This window comes from Marmota flaviventris, chromosome 15 (assembly GCF_047511675.1).
Source record: "Marmota flaviventris isolate mMarFla1 chromosome 15, mMarFla1.hap1, whole genome shotgun sequence".
NCBI classification, from domain to species: domain Eukaryota; kingdom Metazoa; phylum Chordata; class Mammalia; order Rodentia; family Sciuridae; genus Marmota; species Marmota flaviventris.
This window is the reverse complement of record NC_092512.1, coordinates 61,822,151-61,849,786: the sequence shown is the minus strand read 5'-3', so window position 1 is coordinate 61,849,786 and position 27,636 is coordinate 61,822,151. Positions and strand designations below refer to the sequence as shown.

At 39.0% G+C, this 27,636-nt stretch overlaps 1 protein-coding gene across 9 annotated transcripts in view; it reads right to left on the bottom strand.

Annotated features, from left to right (window-relative positions):
- Positions 1-16,163, bottom strand: part of Ncoa2 (nuclear receptor coactivator 2) — a 264,620-nt gene extending 248,457 nt beyond the window's left edge. For 7 of the 9 annotated variants that reach the window (XM_071602298.1, XM_071602304.1, XM_071602307.1 and 4 more), the window contains exon 1: positions 15,583-15,703. The gene's annotated coding sequence lies outside the window, so the exon portion shown is untranslated. Of the gene's footprint in view, positions 1-15,222; positions 15,291-15,582; positions 15,704-15,986 lie in introns of those variants that run through there. The other 2 variants (XM_071602300.1, XM_071602299.1) reach the window with 2 other exon arrangements.
- Between the last annotated feature and the right edge of the window lie 11,473 nt (positions 16,164-27,636).

Sequence of the window (27,636 nt, the reverse complement as noted above, 5' to 3'; positions counted from 1 at the left end):
AAATACTCAAAGAGACCTAATTTTCTAGAGGTTTTGTATAGCCACTGTTTTACAATAATAGCATTTTTTTAATATATTGTTTTGCTGTTTCCCCCTTGCCCCCTGTCCTTAATGTTGGTGTTTTGGTTACATTTCAGAATCTTAAGTATACATGCCCCTCCACCTCACAAATGACCCTGGCAGCTACCACATCTATTTTGGATGTAGCACAGGACACTTAGAAGTTTGAATTCAATACTTTTACTACAATACTTTCTGTTTTACCCTCTCTGCTATACTTTGAATCTTAAATGTTTCACAAAGACCCATAAGAAAATCTGTAGTCTCCACCTTGGTGTTTTAGGAGACGGTAGAAACTAATAGGGAGGTCTTTAGGCCACTGGAGGTACAAGGAGATACATTCAAAGGAGACAGTAGAGTTCTAACTTAACCCCTCTTCTTCTTTTTTTCCATGGAGTGAACAGATCTGCTGAGCCACACCCTCTCACTATGATGTACTGCCACAAACTCAAAAGCAATGGAGCCAACTGGTCATGGCTTGAATAAACCTTACCCTTTTACAAACTGATTACCTCAGGTATTTTGTTACAGTATCAGAAGATTAACACACTCCCCAATATGCCAACATTTTTTAAACAGTAGCAGAGTATATACATAATGAAAACAATAAAGAGAATACCACAGAGTATTATCTACAAGACATTTATGGAAAATTTTATTTTTTAAAAATCTTAGTCATTTATTTTAAGTTCATAATCACTTTAATATTATCCAGATTGGTTAAATTAAAAGGTCTATCATCAGTCTCACTTTTCTTTCCTTTCTTGATGTCTCTATGTCCTAAGCTTATGATTTCCCAATTTAAATATTAATTCAACAAAGCAACATTTCCCTTACTATTGAGCAATATTTTCTGTCCCCTTGAGGAAGGTGCAGGGCCTGACCACAGCCATTAGCCTAGCAATGCTCCACCTCCCACAGTACTACTTGCAATAGAAGGAGAAAACCTCATTTTGCTTTGCTTTTTCGTTTAAAGTTTCAATCGAAGGGTTATTCTGGGGTTATCCAACCTTTTGTGCTATTTCTTAATATTTTCTTGGGTGCCAGTATCTTTCTTACCCACACCTCTTACACAGAGAGTTTTGTATCTGCATTAAAAATAAAATCACTACTTCTCCATTGTATTAGGGGGATGAGACTAACCAGGTGCCTCTCTCTAGTGTACACCGCAAACCTGTGAATAATTTTCCATCTTTATAGTCTATTTCTCAAGATGAGAATGAAGCCTAGATACCCCTGTGTTCATGAAAGAAGAGAAGACTGTATCATACTTTTAATAAAATCCTAAAGTAGGAGAGTGAAAACTAGAAACTAAAGAAACTAGAAATAGTTTTGGAGTAGGAAAGGTTAGCATGGAAAACAAATGGAGACAGTTCAAAGAAAAAATAAAAACAAATTTTCAAGTTTAAAGATTTAGAGTGGTCAACTATTCAAGAAACTCTGGGTACTATACTCCAAAACACCCCAGGAAATGTTTGTCTCTATAAGTGTTTGAATTAAAGCTTTCTATTTATCCAAGTGAACTATAAAATTCATACATCAATCTCAATACTCCTCAACACCTTGGTCTGTGCCTGAATAAAAAATCTGCTACTTCCTAGAGGGAAAAAAATACCTGTAGTTTTAGCCAGTAAACATCCTTAAAGTCAGATATTGCCTTTTCTTCTTCATCTCCTTATGATCTGCCAGTAGAAAGTTTGTCTAGGCCACGACTTAAAGAGGCCGCAGAAGAAGCATATCATAACAATGTCACAAGATGCTACTATCTCAAGCGATAAGCTCTCAAAGGTTGTGCTGTTTCTTCCATCCTGGTCAATCTCACTGACACATCCAAGAATTTCTTAATGCTTCTGGAGAAACTGAATTCTAAACATTCAATAGCAGATGCCCCAAAACTGACACAAGAGCATCCTCTTCAGAACAACTGACTAGGACTCTTAAAAATGACTTGACCAATCAAACTAGGCAAACTTGGTCCTCATTAAAAAAGAGATACAAGATAGGAAACTAAATGCAATGAGTGAAATGGATTAGATTCTGTTGGAAAATTAAAGCTGAAACAGACATTTTGGAGACAACTGGGAAAAACTGAAATAGAGACTTGATAGTAGATGACATTAGTTTTCTTAAGGTTAATAATGGTATTCTGTGGTTACATCAGACAATGTTTTTATTATAAGGCAATGCACTCTTTATGGATGAAGTATCCTATCTGTAACTTACTTTGAAATGATTTATCCAATACATACACCCATACTGGCATACTGGAGAAGATAGAAGGGAAAAGGAATGAAAAAACACACATATATATAGCAAAATGTACATAGGAACTCACTGTGCTATTCTTTTGAAACTTCTGTATGTAATTTTTCATAAGAAAAAGTTGGGACAAAAAAAGAAAATCCCCAACACGTTCTAGCTAGTAACCTTTCATTTCAGGAAATAAAAACATAAAAGCATTGAAAGAGTTGTTATTTAGCCACTCTTTTTTACATTATTAAAGCATCACTGGAATTAGGAACAAGACACACATGACTCTGCACATTGGAAAGTGCCACCTTGCTGTTCCACCTGAGTCATACATGGTTTTTACTACTTAACACACGATTGGTTGGTGACAGAATGAGAATAGATGACAGGAAGATACATAGTCTTCTGACTTATTCTGCAAATAAAATGATCCCACCCGGTAAGGAATTATTGTTAAAAGTAGAAATCTGGAGAGGATGAGAATATTTTTACAAGTGTTGTCACAAGCATATATTAATGTAGACTCTAAGGGCTCTGTTCTTTGGATCACTGTAAAATTTCATTATCTATTGAGAAAACAGCCCTTCAAGTGATGCTTTTCATTCTCTCTTTTATCACTTCTTCGGTAGAAATATTTAAGTGCCAACCCTGGTATACTTTCTTTGTGTTTGGTTTTGTTTTATTACCTTTCTAGAACTACTGAATTTCCCCAAGGTTTTGTTTACCTTTTTCTCCTCTCTCTACTATAAATGGATATTATTAATCCCTCTAAAAGTGTCAAAATACTCTACAGGGGAAAATTTAATAAGTCCAGGTGTAAAAAAATGTTCAATTTTTACCAAAATGACAAGGCCAAAAATTTAAGTATTTATCGATTCTGTATAACACTTTTAATAAAATCTATACTTAATATATTAAGCAACTTACTAATAACCTCTGAATATTATTAGACTCTCTCTTTCTTTTGATTGATCAGTTAGGTATTAACTGAGATTAGTAATATAAACTCCTAAAATAAGAAATGCTTCCTAAACTTTAGAATAATTCATTCATTTTTCTCTAGGCAAATCAAGGAACAAGAATTTGTATGATCAACATATGTTCATAGGAGCCCAGGAAGGTACACGAATAGGTACAAAGGTTCATATAAATAGCAGAAACAGAAAAAGTTGGTTTCATGATAGATTCATCCACAAAGTGTTTGGAGCTATCATTCCATTATGAGTGGGGAATTCCGTTACTAGAAAGTGAGTATTTGGAGATCAGTCTATTAATGACCTGCAGCAAAGAAGGTGACTATTTGGGGGAAAGAAGAAATGTGTGTGTGTGTGTGTGTGTGTGCGCGCGCGCACATGCAGGCAATATGTGTATGTATGCATGTATGTAATTATGTAAACTCCCCAATTTTAGAAAACCAATAAGAAAGTACAATTTCTTGAATCATTCAGACAAGCCAATATGTGCCATTAAAGGCATACTTGCAGGATACAATGGACAAAACTATAATAACAGATTAGTCAAAGCACTTTAGTTCATGGTCTCTCTCCTTGAGATTAAACTTCAAAGAATGTATACCAAAAGTCTTCATCTGTTTTTACTAACATGTTATAAAGTCATCCATATATTTATCTAAGCCTTAAATAAACTATATACTGTTCATTCACTTAACTAGCAAGTACCATGAGCTGCCTACTCAGTTTGATAACTTTAAATAAATTTCTAGTATGTCCCTAAAACTCCTTTAAGCTGCAAGGTCAGGTGCCCACTACTCTTGCTTTATACTCTATATATACCTTTATTAACTTACAAATTTTAGTCACAGCTCCTCTTTGCATTGGTATTTTCCATCTGTTGGTCTTTTTAACCTAGGTTTGTACATCATTGGCTCAACACTCCTGAGGGGTTTCGCTTTAGGTCATCTCCAATTTATTTCTGAATGTATTTTCTTTTTTGTTTATTTTCATTATACACTTAAATCAAATCCCCCCCCCAACACCCACACACACACACACACACACACATTCTTTTTTGTGTGAACCCAAGATCTCACACATGCTAGGCAAGTATTGTACCTCTGAGCTATTCACCTAATCCAAATCCCTTTATTGAAAAGAATAAACATCTATGAAAACTCGGAGCAGACACTCAAATCTGCTATATGGCTCCCAGACTTACCTGAAGCTTAATGAGAAACAGGAAAGGGACAGAAAAGGGAAAACCCCCTTCATCGCGCATTGCAAAGGCACTGCTTCCCCTTACTCCTCCAACAGCCCACAGATGCACAAGCCTGGTAAAGTATAGTGTTCAACCTCAGAAAACCAGAAGCCCCAAAAGGCCTTCCCTTCCTCTAGGCTTATCTCACCCATTTTTTGGTAAGAGGTGCCCCACATCTCCCCTGAAAACAAGAGTCCCCCAAATGTTTAGTCTAGTAATTCAGAGCATGAGATTAGAGGCCTCTGGGGTTCATGGTGCTTGAAGGAAGCAGGCCATCAGCATTGTCATCCTGCCCCAAAAGGAAGGATGCAGATCAGAAGGCTCTATACTTAACAGATGGCCTGCTTCTGGTGGAGCAGGTAAACAACTGTTGTACAAATGAGCATCAGGTGCCTCAACCCCTGGGATTTGCACCATCTTCCATCTACCACAGGGTTTCCCTTACCCTCTCTCCCCTCTCCACATGAAGGTCCCAGTGGCTGACCCCTCCCCATATAAATACAAGATAAAAGGCAGTGCCTCTCCAGGTGATAGATCATGACCCCTGGAGCAACAGACCCTGAACAGGTATGCCTAGGCCCAGTTAATTCTTGCCTAAAGCCACTGTCCCCTCAAGCTACAATTTGGGCTTCCTTCATCTCCTATTTCTCTTCTCTCCTGAATGTTTCCTTCAAGTGAAAATATTATAAATGAGTTTATCAGGGGCTGGGGTTGTGGCTCTGCGAAAGAGTGCTTGCCTAGCACGTGTGAGGCCCTGTGTTCGATCCTCAGCACCACATAAAAATAAATAAATAAAGATATTGTGTCCAACTACAACTAAAAAATAAATATTAAAAAAATGAGTTTATCGTTCATAACCCACTTGAATCAAAGTGTGGAATATGATATGTCAAGAAATTTGTAATGTTTTGAACAACCCACAATAAAAAATAAAAAATAAATAAATAAATAAATAAATGAGTTTATCAATGATTGCAAGAATGCTGCTGTTGATTATGTAAATGTTCTTTAACTAGAGAAAAATAATGCTCCAGTTTTGTTTTCCAATGCCTTTCAATGTCCAGACATTTTCTTGACTTTTTTTTGGAGGGGGAGCGGTGTCATCCTCAATACATAGCAAATATCATGTTATTTTGTTGTATTACATCTTATAACTTAAGAGTCATCCATTCCATTAGGATTCTTAGTTAATTCTATGTGCCCTTTGCTAAAATAAAAGGTAGTATACAGTATAAGGGAAAGATCTTCATGTGACTTCAATTTCCTTTGCTAGTTTCCATTATTTGTATTATTTACTTAGAAGTCTCTGGTGGTAAAGAATACAATAAATTGGGCTGGGGATGTGGCTCAAGCGGTAGCATGCTCGCCTGGCATGCGTGCAGCCCGGGTTCAATCCTCAGCACCACATACAAACAAAGATGTTGTGTCCGCCAAAAACTAAAAAATAAATATTGAAAAATTCTCTCTCTCTCTAAAAAAAAAAAAAAAAAAGAATACAATAAATTAATATTTTCAAAGAAAAATTTTATATCATCCCTGCATGGAAAAGACTTAAGAAATCAAGATATTAATAAGACTTAAAATAGCAATAAGAACACATAAAATAAGTCTCAAAACAGAAATTACAGATATAAAAAATAGAATACACTATGAGAAACTCCAAAGGTGCAGATGTTCTTAAGTTTTAGGAATTGGTTTATAGTTTTCACCATCTTAAATCATCTCAAGATTCCAATATGTACCATTTTGACCATTTTGGACCAAATGACTATTCTCAAGACATCTAACATTAAAGAGCTTGTAACAATATCCTTAAAAGAGGGAAATAAAATACATAAAAGCTGGTGAGTGTAATAATCCTACCAAACAAAAGAGGCTCAGTCCCAGTCTGCTGGACCACAATGTTGTCCAGCAACTAACATCCCACAAATCAGCCAATGACTGATAAGTGAACTTAAACTTAACCCAGCACTACCTAATGGCTTTCTTAACTAACAGCTAGCTTTTTAACTAAGTGCTGTTAACAGGGCAAATCTGTTTGATAAAGAAGGAAACTGCAAATCATGATCATCTACATGAAATCCTTAATGACAGTAACAGACATGCCCAGTATTCTTTTTTATTTTATTTTATTTTTGTACCAGGGATTGAACCCAGGGGCACTAAATGACTTCCCCAGTCCTTTTTTTGTATTTTATTGGAGACAAGGCCTCACTGAGTTGCATATGACCACACCAAGTTGCTGAGGCTGGCTTTGAACTCGTGATCCTCCTGCCTCAGCCTCCCAAGCTGCTGGTAGTATAGGTGTGCACCACCACACCCAACTCCCCCGTAATCTTAACTGTGTTCTTTTCACTACCACCCATCTTCCATCTTCAACTTTTTTTTAGAGGGGAAAAAATTTCAGGAAAGAAAGACAAAAGGAAGCAGAAGAAAAATTTTCTATAAAGAGTGAAACCCAAACTGAAGCAGTCAAGAAATTATACCATTATTTATCAATACACCCTCAATTCAAAGTCATAAACAATGAGCAGTCAGTGCCTAGAGCTTAGTTTTAATGGGCTGCACAGCTTATAGGACATGCATGACACTCTGCAGGCTAAAGATAGCAGGTGCAGGACAGCAGAATTGTCTCAAGCACTGCAACCCCACTGCCTGTATCCCTAACCACCACATCCAGCATCTCTAATTCCAAGAAACATTATGTTAAATTTGCAGAAATGTATATGCTCCTGAAATTCAGAATTTTGGTAAGGAATTTCTATATTTATAATTTAGGGATCTAAAAAGATATGTGAAAGAATTTCCATTTTCCAATGTTAACCACACAGAGGTGACTACCTATTAAACATTATACTTATTAATATTTCTATTATAAAAATATATATCCTAGGGGTTGGGGACTATAGCTCAGTGGCAGAGTATATGCTTAGCATGTACAAGGCCCCACATTTGATTCCCAGCATATAAATAAATAAATAAATAAACAAACAAACAAACATACACACACATATTCTTGCACATCAAAATGTATTTTTTAGGGGCTGGAGTTATGGCTCAGCGGTTGAGCATATGCGAGGCCCTGGGTTCGATATGCGGCACCATATAAAAATAAAATAAAGGTAAAAAATTTTTTTAAATGTATTTTTTAAATTTGTTACCCATAAGACTATGTAAATGTTTTAATTAACTCTAAAGATGGCCTACAAATGGCTTAAGGTATAGGACCCCTGAAGATATGCAATTCAGTTTTTTCATTTGCATTCTGATAAACTTTTCACTTTAAAGCATATTAACACCAGAATTAGAAATTTTAAGATAAATTAATATTAAATATCATTATAAAAGCTACTGTAACATCAAAACAATGAAAGTTGTTTCACATTTGAATCAAGGGCTGCTTTTATAAGCAGGAATGATCTTCTAGAAAAGACAATCCTCATTTCGATGGTACTTCAATGGGCACAGATCAGCTAGTGACAACAGGAACTTCCAGAACTCATTCACATTCTCCAAGTTAAGCCTTGGACAATTTGGGATCACATTTCACATAGACACAAACAAATAACAGAAAACACCATGCATTATATTTTGATCTATGAAAATAGGTCTTCAGTTCCAGCAGCTGGAACATTACAAGCAGTGCAGGCAGAACCTCACACGTGCATAGGTAAAAGAGCTCTCTGAAAGCTCTCCTGGCTCCCTGAAAATAATTGAGCAGACAGAAGAATTCCACAAATAGCAGAGCAGAAGTCAGATGACTGAATATATTATCAGCTTCTTTTGGGACTACAATATCTCAACACGGAGTCATCCATGCTACATGGGAGTGCAAAACATCCTCACACAATCTGTACCCAACAGTTAACACGTCTGAATTAAATATATTTTAAAGAAATAAGACAAATATCTGTATCATCTTTTTATTCCATTCCAAACCTATCTCCCCTATAGTGCGCTCTGCCTAGTTTCTACCTACACCCCCTCAATCAAGTTTTCTATTGTGAGAACAATAGGCAGTGAAAATACGCTTTTGCAAAATACATTCCTACCCCTTTCCCTTTCACTACTAGGGACTACTACTGATCTATGTTACCTCAACAAAGCACTGGATAAGAGTCTAATAGCTAACAACAATTCCAGTTAAGGAGGCAGGGCTAAGGAAGCAAAGGCTGCTTGGGTTCAAATTCCTCTTCAGTAGTCTGTGTGACCTTTGGCAAGTTATTTGACAGCTCTGTGCCTCCATTTCCTGAGATAACAAGAACCACCACCTCAGGGCACTATGGGGAGAAACCAACCTACCAGAGTTTACAACAAAGACACCTGAACTCCACGCTAGGTTTTTAGTAAATGTTAACTATTTTACCTTGTAGTTCTTATTTCTTGAAAAGTAAATGACAGGAAAGAATACTCAATTTCAAGAAGGGTTAAAATCTGGGCTGAGGACAACAAAAGCTAGAGAATACTTCTTGGTCTTAAAATAAATAACTTCTGTCCAGGTAGAGGCCCACCTTAAGACAAGAGTCTGGAAGATACTTGCTGACATAATTTGTAGGACTGAAATGAATCAAATCCCTTATGGACTATACAACTAGACTGACAGCCTTAAAGTCCTACAAATATTTGCTTTGTCAAATTCCAAATAAGACATGCTCAGACTCACCATTCACTATGATGTTTATGACCTGTTTCCCCACTTACTGCTCAAGGTTAACTTTTCCCCAAAAAGTTTTGTCTTTAGGCACAATAACCTAATCCCCTTTAAACTTATCTCCTGAAAAAAAAAAAAGGGGGGGGGGGGTTAACTTCTATTTTACAGGGTAGTGACAGGAATGAAAAAATGAGCACATGTCAAAAAGACTATCAGGTTACTGGAACTCAATAGTTGAGTTGTTATTGTCATTTGTGCTTTTATCATTATTACTCTCCCAATGCAGGCATTTTAGTTGAGATCAAAAATAAGCCACATCTAGAAAATTGACAGCCAAAGCAGAACACCTAATGCAGGGTTCTGAACATGAGCTTTCCTTCCTTTAAAAATATAAGGTGTGAAGGTCCAGAATATGTATCCCTAAAGCTGCAACAGTGCACAGGAATGGGAGGTCCCAGACATGCTGCTCTATCACCTTCAACCAACTGAGAAGTGCCATCCCCACCACAAACCACACAGGACTTAGGATAGAGAGAATGCAACAGATTTCAGAGGAAATAAAGCTATCTATAAATATTTATACCTTTATGAAAGGAAATATACTTAATACACTAATCAGTCAAGGGAACATTTAACAACTTTTTAAAAATTATAAATATAATAATTCTATTTTCAGGAAAAAGAGCTCATATACATAATCAAAGTACAATTTACATAATTAAAATCACAAACACACACAACAGAGCTTAAGTACCAAAGAAACTGAACTTAAGGCAAACACTTCCCTTTCCATCTTCCCCTCCACCAAAAAAATAAATAAAAATTAAAAAGAAAAAACAAAGCATCATCAACTTTCTATGTTCCCCCTTTAATCACTTGATTCTTTAATGCACGGTTTTTATTATTCAAGTACATGGCCAATGCTAGTACACTCAAATAAGCATAAAATGGCTAAGTGAACATATGAATGAAACAATGCATAAAGGAAGCAAGAATGCAAAGATCTAAAAAGACCAAAACAAAATCAGGCTTGGTGTTACACTCTTGTAATCCCAGGACGTGGGAGGCTGAGGTAGGAGGATCACAAGTTCAAACCCAGTCCTAGCAACTTAGTGAGGCCCTAAGCAAAATAAAAGGGGCTGGGGATCTGACTCAGGGTTTAAGGGTTCAATCCCAGATGCTGAAAAATAAAGTAAAATGAAAAGCCCAAATGAGATTTAAGTTGGTTACAAAGAAAGAATAGTTCAGAACTATCTTTAGGCATCAATTCTACCAGAATTAACAGCTTCAATTTTACACATATCTATCAACTGATGACTGGTCACATTTTTTTTTTTTTTTTTTAGAATTTTCAAGTAGTTGTTAATAACATCTACATATATGCAGCCCTCCTCTCTTCATTACTTGAAAGTATGAGTGTATATCCAAAAGCCTCAAAACCAGTTAAGTAAATCACTACCATAGGTTTCCTGATCACTTATTTTCTAGAAACTTCCACCCAAAAAACCAACTGAACATTGTCCTAGAATCAACATTTCCACAATGTATTATGTCATCACAGCCACTGGTGCCAGAAATATGGTTGATGATCAGCAAGAATTTCATGGGTAATCACATAAAATCTTTGCCCCCAAAACCAAAAGTATTATATTCTACCTGCAGACTATCTAGTCTTTTAATTCCAGTGATATTCAAAAGCAGAAGTTTACCTTTAAGATTTCCACCCCTTTTCATAATCAATTTTAAATATTTTCTAAAAGATGCATAGAAGTCACATTCAACTCCATTTAGAAATTACCATGTAGGGCCCATAAAGTATATGTTCTCTCTCTGCTTGTCCAAATTGGGGGTGACAGTATAACCGAATTTTATAGCTTTTCCAAACTTTACTTTTTAATAGACTTTAGAGGGTAATATGACATGATATTCTTTCTACAGTTAGCAATTCCCACCTAGAAATTTTTAAAACAAAGAAGGAAATAAACACACCAACACTAACATCTTTTTATTTAGAAAAGTAAAGCACAGAAATAAATTAGTTTGAAATATGAAGGGAAAAAAAAAAAAAAGCTAAAAGATTTTGTTCTGCTTTCCTTTACTTGGCTTGCATTATTGGTATGTACACAGTATTATTTCACTAGTGTAAAAGTCACTGATTTGCTGCTGATTTTTTGATTTACTGCAATGAAAGACCAACAGCTTAAAGCAGTTATTTATCTTCTCCCTCCTACTCTTTTCATTTAAAATCAATAAAGCATGTAACACAGTACGCAACAAAACTATAAACCCAAAATACTAAAAAGCTAATAATTTCTACTTTCGCCCTAACAACAGCCAAACATTAGCTGTGCTTTTAAATATAATTACTATCATGACAAAATGGTCAAAATATCAAATGAGGACACACTTGTGCATTTCAGAAAATTAATCTTCTAGAATTGTTTAAAGAAACCACCCTTTTTCTTTTTCCCTACCCAACATTCTAAGACAGACTGCTTAAAAGAACTGCTTTAAATCCAACACAACAAAAACATTTTTTTCTAAGAAATCCGAGCTGTCAACTTATGGGTCACATTTCAACCTGATGTGATTTGAAACAGCTAAGGTACTGAATCCTTAAATATAGGGTGTGTAATGGAAGCCTGCTCACAGATCCTTGATTCCACTGAGACCAGGAAAGCTTTAATAAGATATAACTATAGAAAAAGGCAACCAGGGAGCATTACCCCTTTATCCAATTGTATACCACAGTCCAAGATCTCTTCCATTCCTTAAATTTTATATTTACAGTAAAATGCTTTACTAACACTGAGCTAACGTCACCCTAAATTATATTTAACCAATGAAGGTAGTTAAAAATATTAATTACCAAAAAAATTTAAATTCATAATTGGTGAGCTCCTTTTCTACCTCTGCTTCAGTATCCTGACATCTAAAAGTCAAAGAACTCCTCTTGTTAAGACGGAAATTCCCAGGAGGAAGAAGGCTCAGATCCAGTCTGAGAGCGCACACAATGGAATCACAGCTGACGATGCACATCTTTTTCTAGATGTCTCCATATGCTTGAGAGGTTTTTTTTTCCCCCTAACCAGGCATTAGGGGACTTGCTTGCCTCTGCAACCAAGAATCTGATAACATTTTCAAGGTTTGATGGAAGGAATGAGTAAAATAATGTGTTGCTCTTAATCATATAAAACAGAGAGAAGGAGGTACATGAGAGTGGCCATCAGTAACTACAGTAACTAATGATGGGGGTAGAGGGTTGAATGTTGTTAAATTTTGAATGTCTATAACACTCCCTACTTCCGACAATCTAAGTAAATGTTTGTTTTATCTTCTCAGTTTTGACTCTTTTATCACTAAAATAATACCTCAAGGGCTACAGCAGAATGCAATTAATTTATGTCTACACAACACCCAAGATTATACTTGACTGGGAATTCACATGCATTTTAAAATGGTATATTACAACAGAATGCTGTTCCTTAAAACCGTATTCTCAATTATTTCTTAGTAACCCAACATTAATGAAAACTTGAAAACCTGATAGATAACATAAATCTCATGCCCATAAAATATCTTTTTAAAAGCCTCAAAATTAAACTCATGGGATGCTTATCCCAAAAGTGAATGGATTCATTCTTAATTTAACACTGTTCCTTCTTTGAACTCCCAAAGATTCTACAAATTCCAGTTGGGAAAAGGAGCATTTCTGCTGCCAGGGTGCACTAAACACACCAACAAAGAACAGGAGCGTGCAGGCGCACACACACTCACACACAACACACACACACACACACACACACACAAGCGCACTGTAGCAGCTGCTGTCTTTTTAAGACTGCTATTCCTGCTGAGCAACCTGTGCTCCTTACAGAAAAGCAAAGACTTACCTTCTCTGTTCCTGAAAGTCAGGAGTTGAGAAAGTCACTTGACTGAACGCAACTGTTAAAACAACCAAAGATGTCTCCTAACCTTGTATAAACCAAAAAAGTATCCACACACTGTACTATTCAGCAGTGTTTAAGAAGAAAACTAAAATTATTTTTAGGAATCTTTTGTGTGGGAGTAATCTGGCAAACTACATTTTACTCAGACTTTTTTTTTTCTTCTGTAGACAAATATTCTTTGACTAGCTCTGCTCCTTAAAAACCCACGCTTAATGTTTCAGTGATGCTTTGGTTTCTAACTTCATTTTGTTTACCCAAGAAAAAGCAAACGGGGGGGGGGGAGGGAAAGCACAACATTTTTTTTTCCTGTAGTCCCCCAAACGCCAAACTTTCAAATGCACTTTGGTAATTGGCAGACTAATTACACAAGGAACCAGTGAAGCCATTACAAACAATGATGCTTTACACTCCCAATAATCAGCTGACGTAAGACTACCCCATGCCTTCATTCTCAAGGTACCCTTTTAAATTTCATTGTCCCCATGCTGGAGTGGCTGATTAAAATGAGACACAGGCAAACAGGTAACTTCTATGATCCTCAGCAGGTAAACCCGGCGCTGAGGTCCAGAACATAATCACTACAACATATGCCATTTTAGAACCGGGCCACGGGAGTTACTGCCACATCCTAAAGTGGCTTTAGACTCCGTCGTGTCTCAGACAACGCTTCTCGCGGTACAAGAGAAATACAGTATATCGTGTACCTCTACGTGCACCTCTTACAAACCAGACGCCGTGTAAGTGACACTACCCCACCGATCAAGGCACGGGTGACTAGGGATGGACAAGAGTGGACGGCTCTTGGCGTCTCCATGACTCCCCCGCCCCGCTTGCAACTCTGCTCCAACTGGTCCGGGAGAAACCCCGCCCCCTTTCTTCCTCCGGTCTCCACGATTGGCTTACCGACACCCGGCAGGTCAGCTCCCCGCCTTCGATTGGCTCACTGCCCCATCAGTCAGACGCAGCAAGATTCGGGTCGGTGGGAGGGGAAGGCGTTGGAGGTGGTGGAGTGGGAGTGGGATTAGAGGACGAGGTGGCGGAGGAGGGTGTTCGGCTTGGTCTCAGGTTTAGGAAAGTTTCCCCTACCAGTGACGGACCCAGAAGGCGTTAGACCCACTCCAGCTCCCGGCCATTGAAGGGGCTCCGGTCCCCGATTCCCGCCCCTCGGTCCCGCAGGCCCCGGAAACCACTAGGGGGAGGGGGAAGAGGGAGGGACCATCTAACCAGGGACCGACCCACCCCCGATCTCGGAAGAGGCGCCTCCGGGACTCCCCGGAGGGGCGGGGGGCGGGGAGCGCCAGCCCGCAGCGACGACCCCGGCCCCCTCCCCCAGTAGCCCAAGGGGCCCTAGAGAGGCGTGTCCCCAGGACCGGGGCGTGACCGTCGCGAGCCGACCGAAGGGCCCCTCCCGCTTCCCGCCTGGGGCCCTGAGGGCCTGTCCCTTCAGGGGCGGGGAAAAAGGGGAGAGAAAAGGGGGCGCTGGCGAGCCAACCCGGAACCTCCCGGACCGCCTCCCGCCCCCGGCCCCGGCCCCAGCGCGCCTCCAGCACACATGCCCGCACCCAGAAAGTTAAGTCAGGGGCGAGCCCAGCTCGGCGCCGCCGCGGCCCGGCCCCCGGCTCCCCGCCCCCACCACGGCCCGGCCTGCTCGGCCCGAGCGCGCCGCCGCCCCGCCCGCTGCAGCTCCTTCCCGTCCGCCCGCGGCGCGCGGCGCCCCTCGCCCCCCGCCCCCGGCGCTGACACGGGCCCGGCCGCCTGCCCGGCCGGGGCTCCCCTCCTCCTTCTTCTCCACCTCCTCCTCCCAGAGGCTCAGCCCGCCGGCCGCCTCTGACACTCCGCTCACCTTCACACACCCCCAGCACTTCCCGAGTCCTGCCTCCCCTCGCCCGTCTCCCACCCTGCGCTGCAGCCGCAAAGCGTTTCCCTCAAAGAATGCACCTTCTGGGGATTCACCTTCCCAGCTCAGCCGCGCTGCCCTCGGGAGAGCCGGAGTCTCGGCTCTCTCCGACCCCGCACCGGTCTGGGCGGCAGGCACTCGCTCCTCCAGTGGGGGCCGCGCCCGCGCCCCCGGCCTCCCCGCCGCGCCTCGGCGCTCACCTCTTGCCTGCGCCGCGGGCTGCAGCCTCCGCCCGCCTCGCGCTCCGGGACTCGTCTCCCGAGCTCTCGCAAGGCGCTGGAGCGCCTCCTTTCTCTCCCGGGGACTCCGCGTCTCCCCGCCGCTTCCCGCCCTCCCCACCCCCCAAACCCCAACTCCCCAGCTCCGCGGCGCCTCCGGGATGCAACTCCCGTTTTCCGCACACTCGGGCAGCGGTGCCCGCACACAAAAACAGCCCTCTCGGAGGCGCACGGCTCCTCCGGGCTCCGCGCAGGAAGGGCAGTCGCGGCTGGGGGTGGGGACGCGGCGCCCCCCGCCTGCCTCCCACCCGCCCTCGCAGCCCCTGGGGAAGGCGCGGTTACCGGCTCCGGTCGGTCACGCCGTCAGGTGCCGGCTGCCGTCGGCGCTGACCTTCGCCGCCGAAGCTGTAGCTGAGGCTGCGGCCGCCATGTTCCCGTGTTAATAACTGCTGCCTGGTTGTTTATTTCAATGGAGATCCTCCCCCAACTCCCTCCTCCTCCTCCTCCACTCCTCCTCCTCCTCCTCCTCCTCCTCCTCCGCCGCCGCCGCCGCGTCTCCGCACTTGCGGAGAGAGACAGACCGCGCGAGCTCGCGAGCAGAGGAGGGGGCTCGGGAGCCAGGCCGTCCCTCCCTCCGCCTCCCCGGCAGTGGCCGCCGCCAAGTCCTGTCACTGGGGAAAGGACGGGGCGGAAACTTGCCTCCCGTGTCCCGGAGGAGGGGGCAAAGGTGGACTGAGTGTTCTCACCAGAGCAGACCCTAGCCGGGGGGTCCACAGCATCTCTGTCGGCAGAGTCCTCTGGGAATGGGAGAGGTGAAGAGCGAGGGGACAAAATGGGTGACTGTGGTAGAGGGAGGGTGACCTATGGGTGACTGGAAGTGAAGGGAGAGTAAACAGAGGACTCCATGGGAGGGCAAAGGGCAGTGCCAAAAAAGAAAGCGAGTGGGACAGCAGGGCCTCACTGTGGAGGCAGTGGGACCCTGGGGTTGCAGACGGCGGGGACGATGCCTCAAGACGAAGATTCTGGAGAACCAAGTGCCAGAACCTGGAGAGGAACCTCCAGCCCGCGCTCTGTCCGGGCCCTTTCTGCCAGACCCCTGTACCCCTCGGGCGCACCTCACGCACCGCGGCTTGCCGCTGCTCCCAGGAGGCGCCCCTCGGCGGCCAAGTCCCCCTCGGTTCCGATGAGGTTTCGTTTCCCCTGTGGCAGTCCTTATCTCAGAGGGGATGGAGGGGCGCGACTAAGGGAGATGAGCTTAAAGGGGTGCCACCCAGCAATTGCATGATAAAGCAAATGCTGCTGTGCGCACTGTGTAAAACCTGACCTGGTTGAGCATTCTCAGCGTGCCGTGAAGTCACAAAAGTTTTTTTTTTTTTTTTTTTTTTTTTTCATTGCAGAATCCACTCTCTAGACATGAGTGAAGTATTGGGGAGAATCAGGAGATTGTCACCAAAAATAAAAATAAAAAAAGTGAGACACCTTCCCCCACCCCCGCACATGTTAATTTAATTTTACACTTTAAAAAAAAAAAACGAGTTTCCAACTTAGATATAATTAGTTGAAATGAGCAACATTTATTTAACAGTAGTCAAATATAAAAGGGAAATAATGAGAAAGGTCACTTGTCATAGACAATCAGTGTTTATCAAACACTATGTGTCTGGCACTGTGCTAAGTGATTTATATACACTATATAGATTTTAATCATCAAGCCTCACAAAATAATTACTATTTTTATACTTCCCCTAAAAAATGAAGCTTAAAGAAGTAAATTTTCTAGGGTCACACCACCAAAAAGTTGAAGATTTGAGTCCAGGTCTAGGGAACCCCAAAGCTTATACTTTTAATAGAATTTAAACTTCCAATTTGTGAAACTACCACTAATTTTATTTGGATAAAGAAAGAAAAAAAGTGCATATGCCTGTTTGATTTGAGTAGAAAATATTTGGAAGACTGTAACAAACGTTAACACTGTAGAATACAATAAAAAGTAGGCATATCAAGGAGTACTTCCACTTTTATATTGCACATGTGTCTAGTGCTTGAAATGTTTGTATTGAACATGTATGAACATAGTAAATTTGTTAAGATTTTTCTCTTGTGCTGGGAATCGAACCCAGGGCCTCTTACATATAGGAAAATGCTCTGCCATTAAGCTATGCCCCAGGTCCTTATAGTTGTCTCATGTGTGTGTTTGTGTGTGTGTGTGTATAATATATATATGATGGAATATATGCTGAGATATATATGTACATACATATATGTGTGTGTGTGTGTGTGTGTGTATGCTTGAATAACAGCATTGTGTTCCCTATACACGCAAAGCATTCTCAAGAATTGGGAAAGGGGGGCTGGGCATCTGGCTCAAGCGGTAGCACGCTCGCCTGCCATGCATGCGGCCCAGGTTCGATCCTCAGCACCACATACAAACAAAGATGTTGTGTCTGCCGAGAACTGAAAAATAAATATTAAAAAAAAAAAAATTCTCTCTCTCTCTCTCTCTCTCTCTCTCTCTCTCTCTCTCTCTCTCTCTCCCCCCTCTTTCTTAAAAAAAAAAAAAAAAAGAATTGGGAAAGAAAACAGGAAATGGAGTGCATTTTTATGGCCTGTCATCTTCAACTCCTGTATAGTATTGCTATGATAAGGTAGTACTCGCCTGAGGTCTGGACTCAGATTTTCTTTCTTGCAACTATGAATTTTCAGGTATTTTGATAAAGATTCTCCTCACTCTTCCCCTCCCTTTTTTGGCAAAAGTCCAGAGTCCATCAGGCCCCTGCAACAGTCCATTTCATTAAATACTAACCAGGATGTCTGCACAAGCAAATGACTCCCCATTGTATTGCCGTATTACTCAATAAAACTTCTTACTGCAGGCTCAAGATAGATGACTGTTTCTACCCTCCCCCACCAAAAAAAAAAAAAACTGATAGAATAGTATAAAGAACCTGGAGAAATCATGTAACTTCTTTTCTCTAATAAAGTCTCTGGGCTCCCTCTGAACTTTATTGTTATAACTTGTCTTGTAGTGGAGATATTTATATAATGGTCTTTGACTTTCATTAAATTGTTAAGTACCTCAGGACTTAAAAAGCACTTAACAAGGAATTGCATGAGGTTTATTATTTAATTAAATCTTTAAAACACAAATAATGCAATAGGCCCTCCTTATCTGTAAGGAATATTCCAAGACCCCAGTGGACCCCTGAAACCACAGATAGTTCTGAACTCTATGTGTATACTATGTTTCTTCCTTTCTCTAAATACGTATGATAAAGTTTAGTTTATATTTTAGACACAATAAGAAATTAACAACAATAACTAATAATAAAATAGAACAATTATAACTATGCTGTAGTAAAAGTTATGTGAATGAATTCTCTCAAAATACCTTTCACCTTTTTATTTAGAAGAACCACTTCACATCTTCTCTTTGGCATAACCAGATTGTGAACATCACTACACTTTTGTGCTCTAGGGCCATTATTAAGCAAAATAAGCATTATTTAGCATTAGAAGGTCATAAGCACTGTGATACTTCTCTACTGAGAGGCTGCCAGGTGAGTAACATATACAGTGTGAATAGGCTGGACAGAGGGATAATTCACATCCCACTTAGAACAGAGTAGTACAATGTGAGATTATGTCACGCTATTCTGAATAAGGAACAATTTAAATTTTATGAATGGTTTATTTCTAGAATTTTCCATTTAACATTTTAGATCAAGCTTAAGCATGGGTAACTAAAACTATGGAAAATAAAACCACAGATAAAGGGAGAATACTGTAGTATTATTGCCCCAATTCCTATCCCATGTCCCCTTCCACAACTCACCCTCCAGTGCATTACTCATAAAACAGTTTTATGAAAAAACATTTTCCATATTTTGAAGGAACTTAGAATTCTGTGAGAACTCAAGCTATATTTAAAACTAGCCATAATTATTAGTGAATCATCACTGTGATAATGTAAAATGAAAAAGTAGAAAAGGCAGTAGCTGCGTTGTCTTAATGACGCAAAGAAAAAAGAAAGGAAAGATATAGGAACTGGATACATTACTAAGAGAGAACAACCCAATAAGGAAAAAATGTGGGTGCAAAGCATAAAGAGGAAGGAAATTATTGAAATTTAGAAGCAGAAACTTGACAGACCATGGATGGATAAGGCATGGAAGCAAACCAAAAAGAAATACAAGCAGAATCATCAATGCAACATAAAATAGTAAAGAAGTAAAAAAAAAAAAAAAATTGATATTATATATTTAAAAACATACCTAAGAAAAATCAGAGCAGTCTGAGTGCTAGGAGACAAACATTTCTATTTTTGTCCCTTCCACATTTAATTTCTAAGGTACTCACTTTTTTCATACATAAATAACATAAAAATGGGGGATTCTATACCATGTTTGTATTAACATGGATCATGATAAAATGAGATAAAACAATATGGTTAAAAGAGCTAAAGAGGATAAGCAAATAAACAAGACATGAAGTGGGCTCTGCTACTTACTGTGTGACCTTAGAAAAGTCACTAAATATTGCAATTTCCTCATCAGTATAACTATTGCAAAACTCAAAACAAAATGGTATAAATAAGTGTACTTTGTTAGCTATCAAGTTCTGTATACAGATGTAAAAGAATATTATTTTGGCTAAATCTGTGTGTAGCACATTATCTTTACATTTTGGTACATTCTCAAATTGCAAAAACAATTTATTCATTCTATTAAAAAATTAATCATTGGGGGAACTGGTTAAAATATTTGTTTGGCAATTTGATCATTGAACAAAACAACTATATGATTTTTCCCTTATTTTTCTTTCTTTCTTTTCTTTTTTTTTTTCAAATTGTGATATTAGAGATTAAACCCAGGGTCTCCCACATTCTAGGCTAGCATTCTACCTCTAAGCTACGTACCAAGCTTCCAAATGCTTTATTCTAATTATTTGCTCCCTTTCAAATTCCTTCAAATAGTATCATTGCCATAAATAAGTGTATGATATAGGCCAAACATACTATATAATTTTTATTGCTAATTGAAGTTGGCATTATATGCATTATTATTCCCATTTTACATATGAGGAAAAATGAGGTCAGAGAGATTAAATAATTTATGCAATATCATAGATCTTTACTGCATGGAGAATAGATAGTGCTAAGATTTTTTCTCCATCTCTTAATTATCTTTATCTCTCCAAGCAATATATTATTCTCACCTTTATCTCCTTAGTACTGTAACAATTTCTAGAATATAATATATGCTCAATAAATGATTGTGAAATGAATGATTAAATGAATGAACTGTCTCTCTTCAAGCCAGACTGCACACTTACACAAGATTTATCTTCTTATTTTTATTATTACTTTCCCACTTGAAATCACTTAATGATTCTTCATTACCTACAAAATATAATGCAAATTCTTTACCTTACACTAGGACTCTCTTTGGTGTGACTCCACTTTTTCTAGCCATATCTCCCTTATTGTTTAAATAACAACAAATACTTCCTACTCCCACACTCATTCCAGAATATTCTGCAATCAGACTACCATGGGTTTCAATCTTGGCTTTTATTCACTGTAAATGTTGGCAAGTTATATAGCATGTCTGCAAATTCTATCCACTGCAATACAGCAAGAAAATTTAAATGAAGAAAATACATCCATGTTTATTAACTGATGATGTGATAGTATACATATAAAATTCAAAAGAATGTATAAACTACTAAAATTAATATGATATTATAGGATAAAAGTCGATTTGCAGAAAACAATTGTATTTCTGTATATTAGCAAGAAAAAAATTACAAAATTTTAAATGCTATTTACAAAGACACAAAAACTATCAAAAACTTTCATTAAATAATTCTAATGAAATGTGCAAGATCTCTTAATTAAAAAAAAAAAAAAAAAAACATTGCTGATAGAAATTTGCAAGACCCAATCTAAAGGGGGAGATGAAGAGTCTTAATATCAAGATATGATGACTTCCTAAATTGATCTATAGATTCAATGCAGCCATAATCAAAATCCCAGCAGACTTTGTAAATGAAAAGTGAGGTATTAATTCTAAAACTTACATATTACCTACATATTACCCAAAACATCCAAGGCAAACTTGAAGAAGCACAAGTTGGCTGACATACATTACTAATCTCAATACTCAACTATAATGCTACAATAATTTAAGGCAGTGTGATATTCATGTAAGAATAACTTATAGATTCAAATAGATAAATAGACTAGAGTTCAGAAATAGACCCCCAAATTTTATTGTCAACTAATTTTTGTACAATGTTGCTAAAGAAATTCAATAAAGAGGGTCTGGGGTTGTGGCTCAGTGGTAGAGTGTTCCCCTAGCACATGGGAGGCACTGGGTTCAAACCTCAGCACCACATAAAAGTGAAATAAAGATATTGTGTCCACCTTAAAAAAAAAAAATGTCTCTAACAAAGTGAAAAAGCATTCTGTGGATTCGAAGAGCATATTTGTGATACACATTTCAGACAAAGTAACTATCCAGAATAAATAAAGAACACCTCCAAATTGACAGTAAGACAAACAGCCAAATAATGAAAAGCCTTGAAAGTTACTTTAGGAAGCCTATGAAAGGCTAGTAAATATATTAAAAGATGCTTACAGTTAGTCATCAGAGAAATAATGCAAATTAAAACCACAGTAGATACCACTTACACACCTGCTACAATGTATAAAATTATAAAAGCTGACAGTAACTACTGCTTTGGAGAATGTGAAGCAATTGGATCTCTCATTTACTGCTGGCTGGATTATAGGAGCGACTCTGGGAAACAGTGTGACAAGTCCTCAGAATGTTAAACACACACAATCCTACCCAACAGTTCTTCTAGGTATTTTCTAAGAGAGATGAAAACATCTGTCCACCAAAAGACTGCCTGGAATGTTAACAGTTTTATTTATAACAGTGAAAACCTGGAAACTAAATGCCATCATCAAAGTAGGTGGAGGAACAAAGTGTGGTATATTTATACAATGGAATAGTACTCAACAATAAAAAGGAACAAATTGCTATTTATGCAACAACATGGATTCAATTCTATTTATATATACTACAAGAGCAGGCAAAATGAAACTATAGCGAAAAAAGCTGATGCAAAGGTTGTTAGGGTGCAGACTGACTGGAAAGAGGAAAGAGAATTTTCTGGGGTGAAGAAGTATTCTGGGGCGGGGCGTGGCAGCCCACGACTGACTATAATCCCAGCAGTTCTGGAGGTTGTGACAGGAGGATGGCGAGTTCAAAGCTAGCCTCAGCAAAAGTGAGGCACTAAGCAACTCAGTGAGACCCTGTCTTTAAATAAAACAAAAAACACCTGGGATCATGAATATTGAGCTGGGTGCTGGTTATATTTTGACAGTGGTTTGTCAAAAGAGTTCCACCTTTCATATTTGTGCATTTTTCTTTGTACAAATTATACCTGAACAAAGTACTATTGGCATTTTCAAAAATGAATAGGAGGGGGGCTGGAGTTGTGGCTCACTGGTAGAGCACTTGCCTAGCATGTGTGAGAAGGCACTGGGTTCAGTCCTCAGCACCAAATGAATAAAATAAAGTAATCAACATTATATATATATATATATATATATATATATATATATATATATATATATATATATATATGAATAGGAGGGAAATTCCTCAATATGGTGAAACATATATACAAAAAGCCCATAACAAACATCATACTCAATGGTGAAACATTTACAATTTCCCTTTCAGATTAGGAAAGAAAACTGGGAATAGTATGCCTAGTATTAGCATTTGTATCCAACATTGTACAGAAGGCTCTAACCAATGCACAAGAGAAAAAAAATGACATGAGAATTGATAATGAAAAAATAAAACTGCCATTATTTGCAGATGGCATCAAATTTTTATTTAAAAAAAAAAAATCGGGGGCTGGAATTGTGGCTCCGCAGTAGAGCGCTCGCCTAGCAAGGCCCTGGGTTCGATCCTCAGCACCACATAAAAAATAAATAAATAAAAATGAAGGTATTGTGTCCAACTACAATTAAAAAGTAAATATTTAAAAAATCCAAAAGAATCTCTTTATTAGAATTAAATTTAACAAGACCTCTGGAATGTAGGTCAATAAAATAATCAGTTTTTTCTATAATTAGAAACAATTAGAACGTGAACATTTGAAATATAAATTGAAAGCTGCTTTATATCCCAATACTTCTAGTCCTAAGTACATGTTTTATAGAATCCTTCATCATAAGAATAAATAAGTCAAAGTATTTTTGCTCAATGGAATACTATGCTCCTATGAAATGAAGAGATGAATCATATAAACATAATCTTGAGAAGAAGTCAAATACAAACAACTCTACCACATAATGCCATTTATATGAAACTCAAAGAGGCAAAAACTCATTGATGGTGATAGATTCCAGAATGGTTGTTACCTTTTGGAAAGCAGGAGGGGTGCCTAGGAAGGCACAAAAAGGAGATTTGGGGATGCTGAGAATATTCTATTTCTAATCTGAGTAGAGTTTACCTGGGCACATTCATTTTATGAAAAATTTTGTATCCAGTTCATTCAGGTTATTTGATTTGTGTGCCTGTGTATATTACATTTAGAATTTTTTAAAATTATTGTTGCATACATTAACTGATGTCTCTTTGACTAGAGTAGAAGCTCCTTGAAGACAGATTTTTTATTATCCCTTACATACTTTATATAATTGCTTCATAAAATATTACTTGACATTCATCTTGTGCAAACATCACCACTATCCATCTCTGAAACTTTTTCATGAAAATGTTCAGAACATGTTATTAAAAGTACTGTTTTCCCACCAGTCCTACTGTGTAGGGAGGCAGGCAAAGAACTGAGCATTGAACCTAGGGGTGCTTTACCACTGCACTAGATTCCCAGTCTTCTTCTTCTTCTTCTTTTTTTTTTTTTTTTTCAATTTTGAGACAGGATCTGGCTAAATTGCTGAGGCTGGCCTTGAACTTTCAATTTTCCTGCTTCAGTCTCCTGAGTAAATGGGATTATTTTTGTGATCTCCCACACCTTGGAAACACTCTATCAGGTAGCTAAAGCATGCTCAGAAGGGAAAAAACGAGTTTAATATAATCCTAGGTTCAGAGGAGGATGTTAATATTCAGTTATAACTAGGATAGAAAAATATCTTCATGGAACAGAGTGCATCTAAATACCAGCTCTTTTTCCTCTGTGGAAGAATCCTTTGCTTCTTTTAAGACAGGTCTACATACACATGGAGCAGTTGACAAACAGTCTCACCATAGAACACTCATTCAAATTATATTTCCTGAGCTTTAAATAGAAAACTCCGTTTTTGTTCAAAACATTTGTAGGGTCGATGTTATTCTTTAATTAGTCTATTATTTATGAATATCTATTTTTATCATCCTTGATTAAGTGCTTAGACCCTGGGGCTGTTTGTTTACAACTTTTCCCCAAAAAGATTTTAAAGTCTGGCTCTACCCCTGCCCCACCACCATTTCCTTTTAGATTATTAATATCTAAGGTCTTAAATCAAGTGGTAGGTATGTGAATATCTATTCCTTATATCTGTCACTCATGTTATGAAAATTTTGTTTGATATTTAGTAAAATAAATAAATTTTTATACTAAAATTATACTTACGTACAGTCTTTTGTTATAAAATGACAAAAGCTACTGTTTAGATCCTGTTTTTCTTATTATTATTATGATTATTATTATTAGTTTATTTATTTGGTCCTCAGGATTGAACTCAGAAGCACTTTAACGCTGAACTACATCCCCAGCCCTTTTTATTTTTATTTTGACACAGGATTTCGTTAAATTGCTTAGGACCTCACTAAGCTGCTAAGGCTGGCTTGAACTTGCTATTTCCTACCTCAACCTCCCGAGTAGCTGGGATTACAGAGGTGGGACACCACACCCATCTTATTCTGTTTAACCTTTAGACTAAGTTTTTTTGTTTTCATTTCTTCTGCAATGCTGGGGCCTGGTGCACTTGCTAGGCAAGTGCTTTGCCACTGAACTTTGCCCCAGCCCCAGACTAAGTTTTAAAATAAATTGTTAATTGAGCACATTTTTCTTCTTCCTTCCTTCCTTTCTTTCTTTCTTCCCCACCCCACCCCCTTTGGTACTGTGGATTGAGCCCAGCACCTCCTGCATGCTTAGCATGAGCTCCACCACTGAGCTCCACTCCCACCCCTGTTGGAGACTTTTTAATATACCACACAGCTAATTTCTGCTTGGCTAACTAACCCCTTAAGATGGACAAGGCTCTTACAGGTTTAAAACACCCTCTCTTTCTGCCTCTGCCTCCAGTTTTTCCTCCACCCATTTCCTCTGCCCCTTTCTTATGGGCTTGCAGATATTTCTCCCACCCTTTTCATAGGGACTTCATTTACAGCATGACCATGTCTTCATATCCAAGTTCTGTCCATCTCGAGAGCTTATTGTTTCCTTACTCCGGAGCCTTATCCCTTACTTAAATTGGGACGACCGACATCATGGAGTGTGATCTGCTTTACCCAAGCCCAGAAGAGTTTTGAGTTCTCTTCTGCAGCATAACAACAATGCCTGTAGACTCACCATTCTGATTTCTACATGTCTAACAGAATCCTACCCAAGTGCAGCAGATTAACTTCTAGTTTTCCACTGAGATACACACGAGATGGTTAGTTACATTCTATTAATAATACAGTACTTTTTTTTTTTTGCAGTGTTGGTGATTGAACCCAGGGCCTTGCTCATGCTAGGCCGGTACTCTGCTACTGAGCTACACCCCTGGCCCCTAGAACTACTGTTGATGCCGCAGGTTTTAGGAGGGCAGCTCTGAGAATTTAAACTCCTTCCAAAACCTTACTTCCATAGAATATGTTCTACCTCATCACTGATCTAATGAAAAAGAAAGCCTGTGAAATAAGTCCATGAAAATTGCTTGTGCTTTTTATCTAAAGCACTTAAACCTTTCATGAAAACAGGTTTATCTTGGGATGGTGGGGGTGGGGGTGGGGGTTGGGGGTGGGGGGAATGTTACTAGGGATTGAAACCAGAGGCACTAAAATACAGCCCCAGACATTTTTGTTTGTTTGTTTATTATTTTATTGATTCTGGAGATTTAACCCAGGGGTTGTTTACCACTGAGCTACATCCAGTCCTCTTTATTTTGAGACAGAATGTCACTACGTTGCTCAGGGCTTCACTAAGTTTTTGAGGCTGGCCTCAAAATTGCAATCATCCTGCCTCAGCTTCCCAAGTTGCTGGGATTAAAGGCATGCACCACCGTGTCCAACTGAAAACAGTTTTTTTTTTTAAAAAGCCTTTTGCCATAGCTAATAGTTATTAAAGGATTTGTTGTTTTTACAATACGAAGCATATATTAACAACCTTTGAACATGAAGCAGGGGGAGATAATGCACAAAACTATGACAAATGATATAAGATATGCTTCTTTCTGTTATTAATTCAGTGCAAATGTATTGAGTTTTTACTCTATGCAAGCCTTTATTCTCAACACCAGAGACCTAGTATGGGAAAAAAAATCCCTCTCTCCTAATGAAATATAGAGGATGTGGCACACACTAGGCACACAATAAATATTTATTGAGTGAATGATTTGTGTGGCTAAGGAGCCCATTAGAGTATTATAAATATTTATGTTTTAAATATATATGTTTCTGTGTATACGTATATGGAGAGAGAGAGATTTGTTTTAAGAAATTGGCTCATGAAATTGAGGCAACTGTAAAGTCCAAACTTTGCATGGCAAATCAATAGGCTGGAAACTCCACCAGGAGCTGATATTGCAGTCTTGAGTCCAAAGGAAGTCTGTAGGCAGAATTCCCTTTCTTGAACTTCATCAGTCTTTGGAGCCTTTAATTGATTGGATGAGGATTACTCTCATTATAGAGTGTATGTTAGTCAGCTTTGCTTGGCTGTGACCAAAATACCGGATAAGAACAACTTAGAGGAGGAAAACTATTTTGGCCTATGGCTTCAGAGATTTAGTTCATGGTTGGCTGAGTCCATTGTTTTGGGCCCCAGGTAAGGCAGCACACATCATGGCAGAAGGGTGTGGCAGAGGGAACCAGCTCTTGGTAGCTAGGAAGCAAAAGGGAAGGTAGAAGGGGCTGCAGAGAAGATAGAGAGCAGACCCCCAGTGACCTACGTCTTCCAGCCACATCTTACCTGCCTACAGTTACCACCTAGCACATTCAAACTAGGATGGACTGATGAGGTTACAGCTCTCACAATACAATCATTTCACTCAGAATATTCTTGTATCAACACAAGAGTTTTTGGGGGACCTTGTATCCAGACCATAACAGAGTATAATCTGCTTTACCAAAAAAGTCTACCGATTTAAATGTCAATCACATATAAAAAATA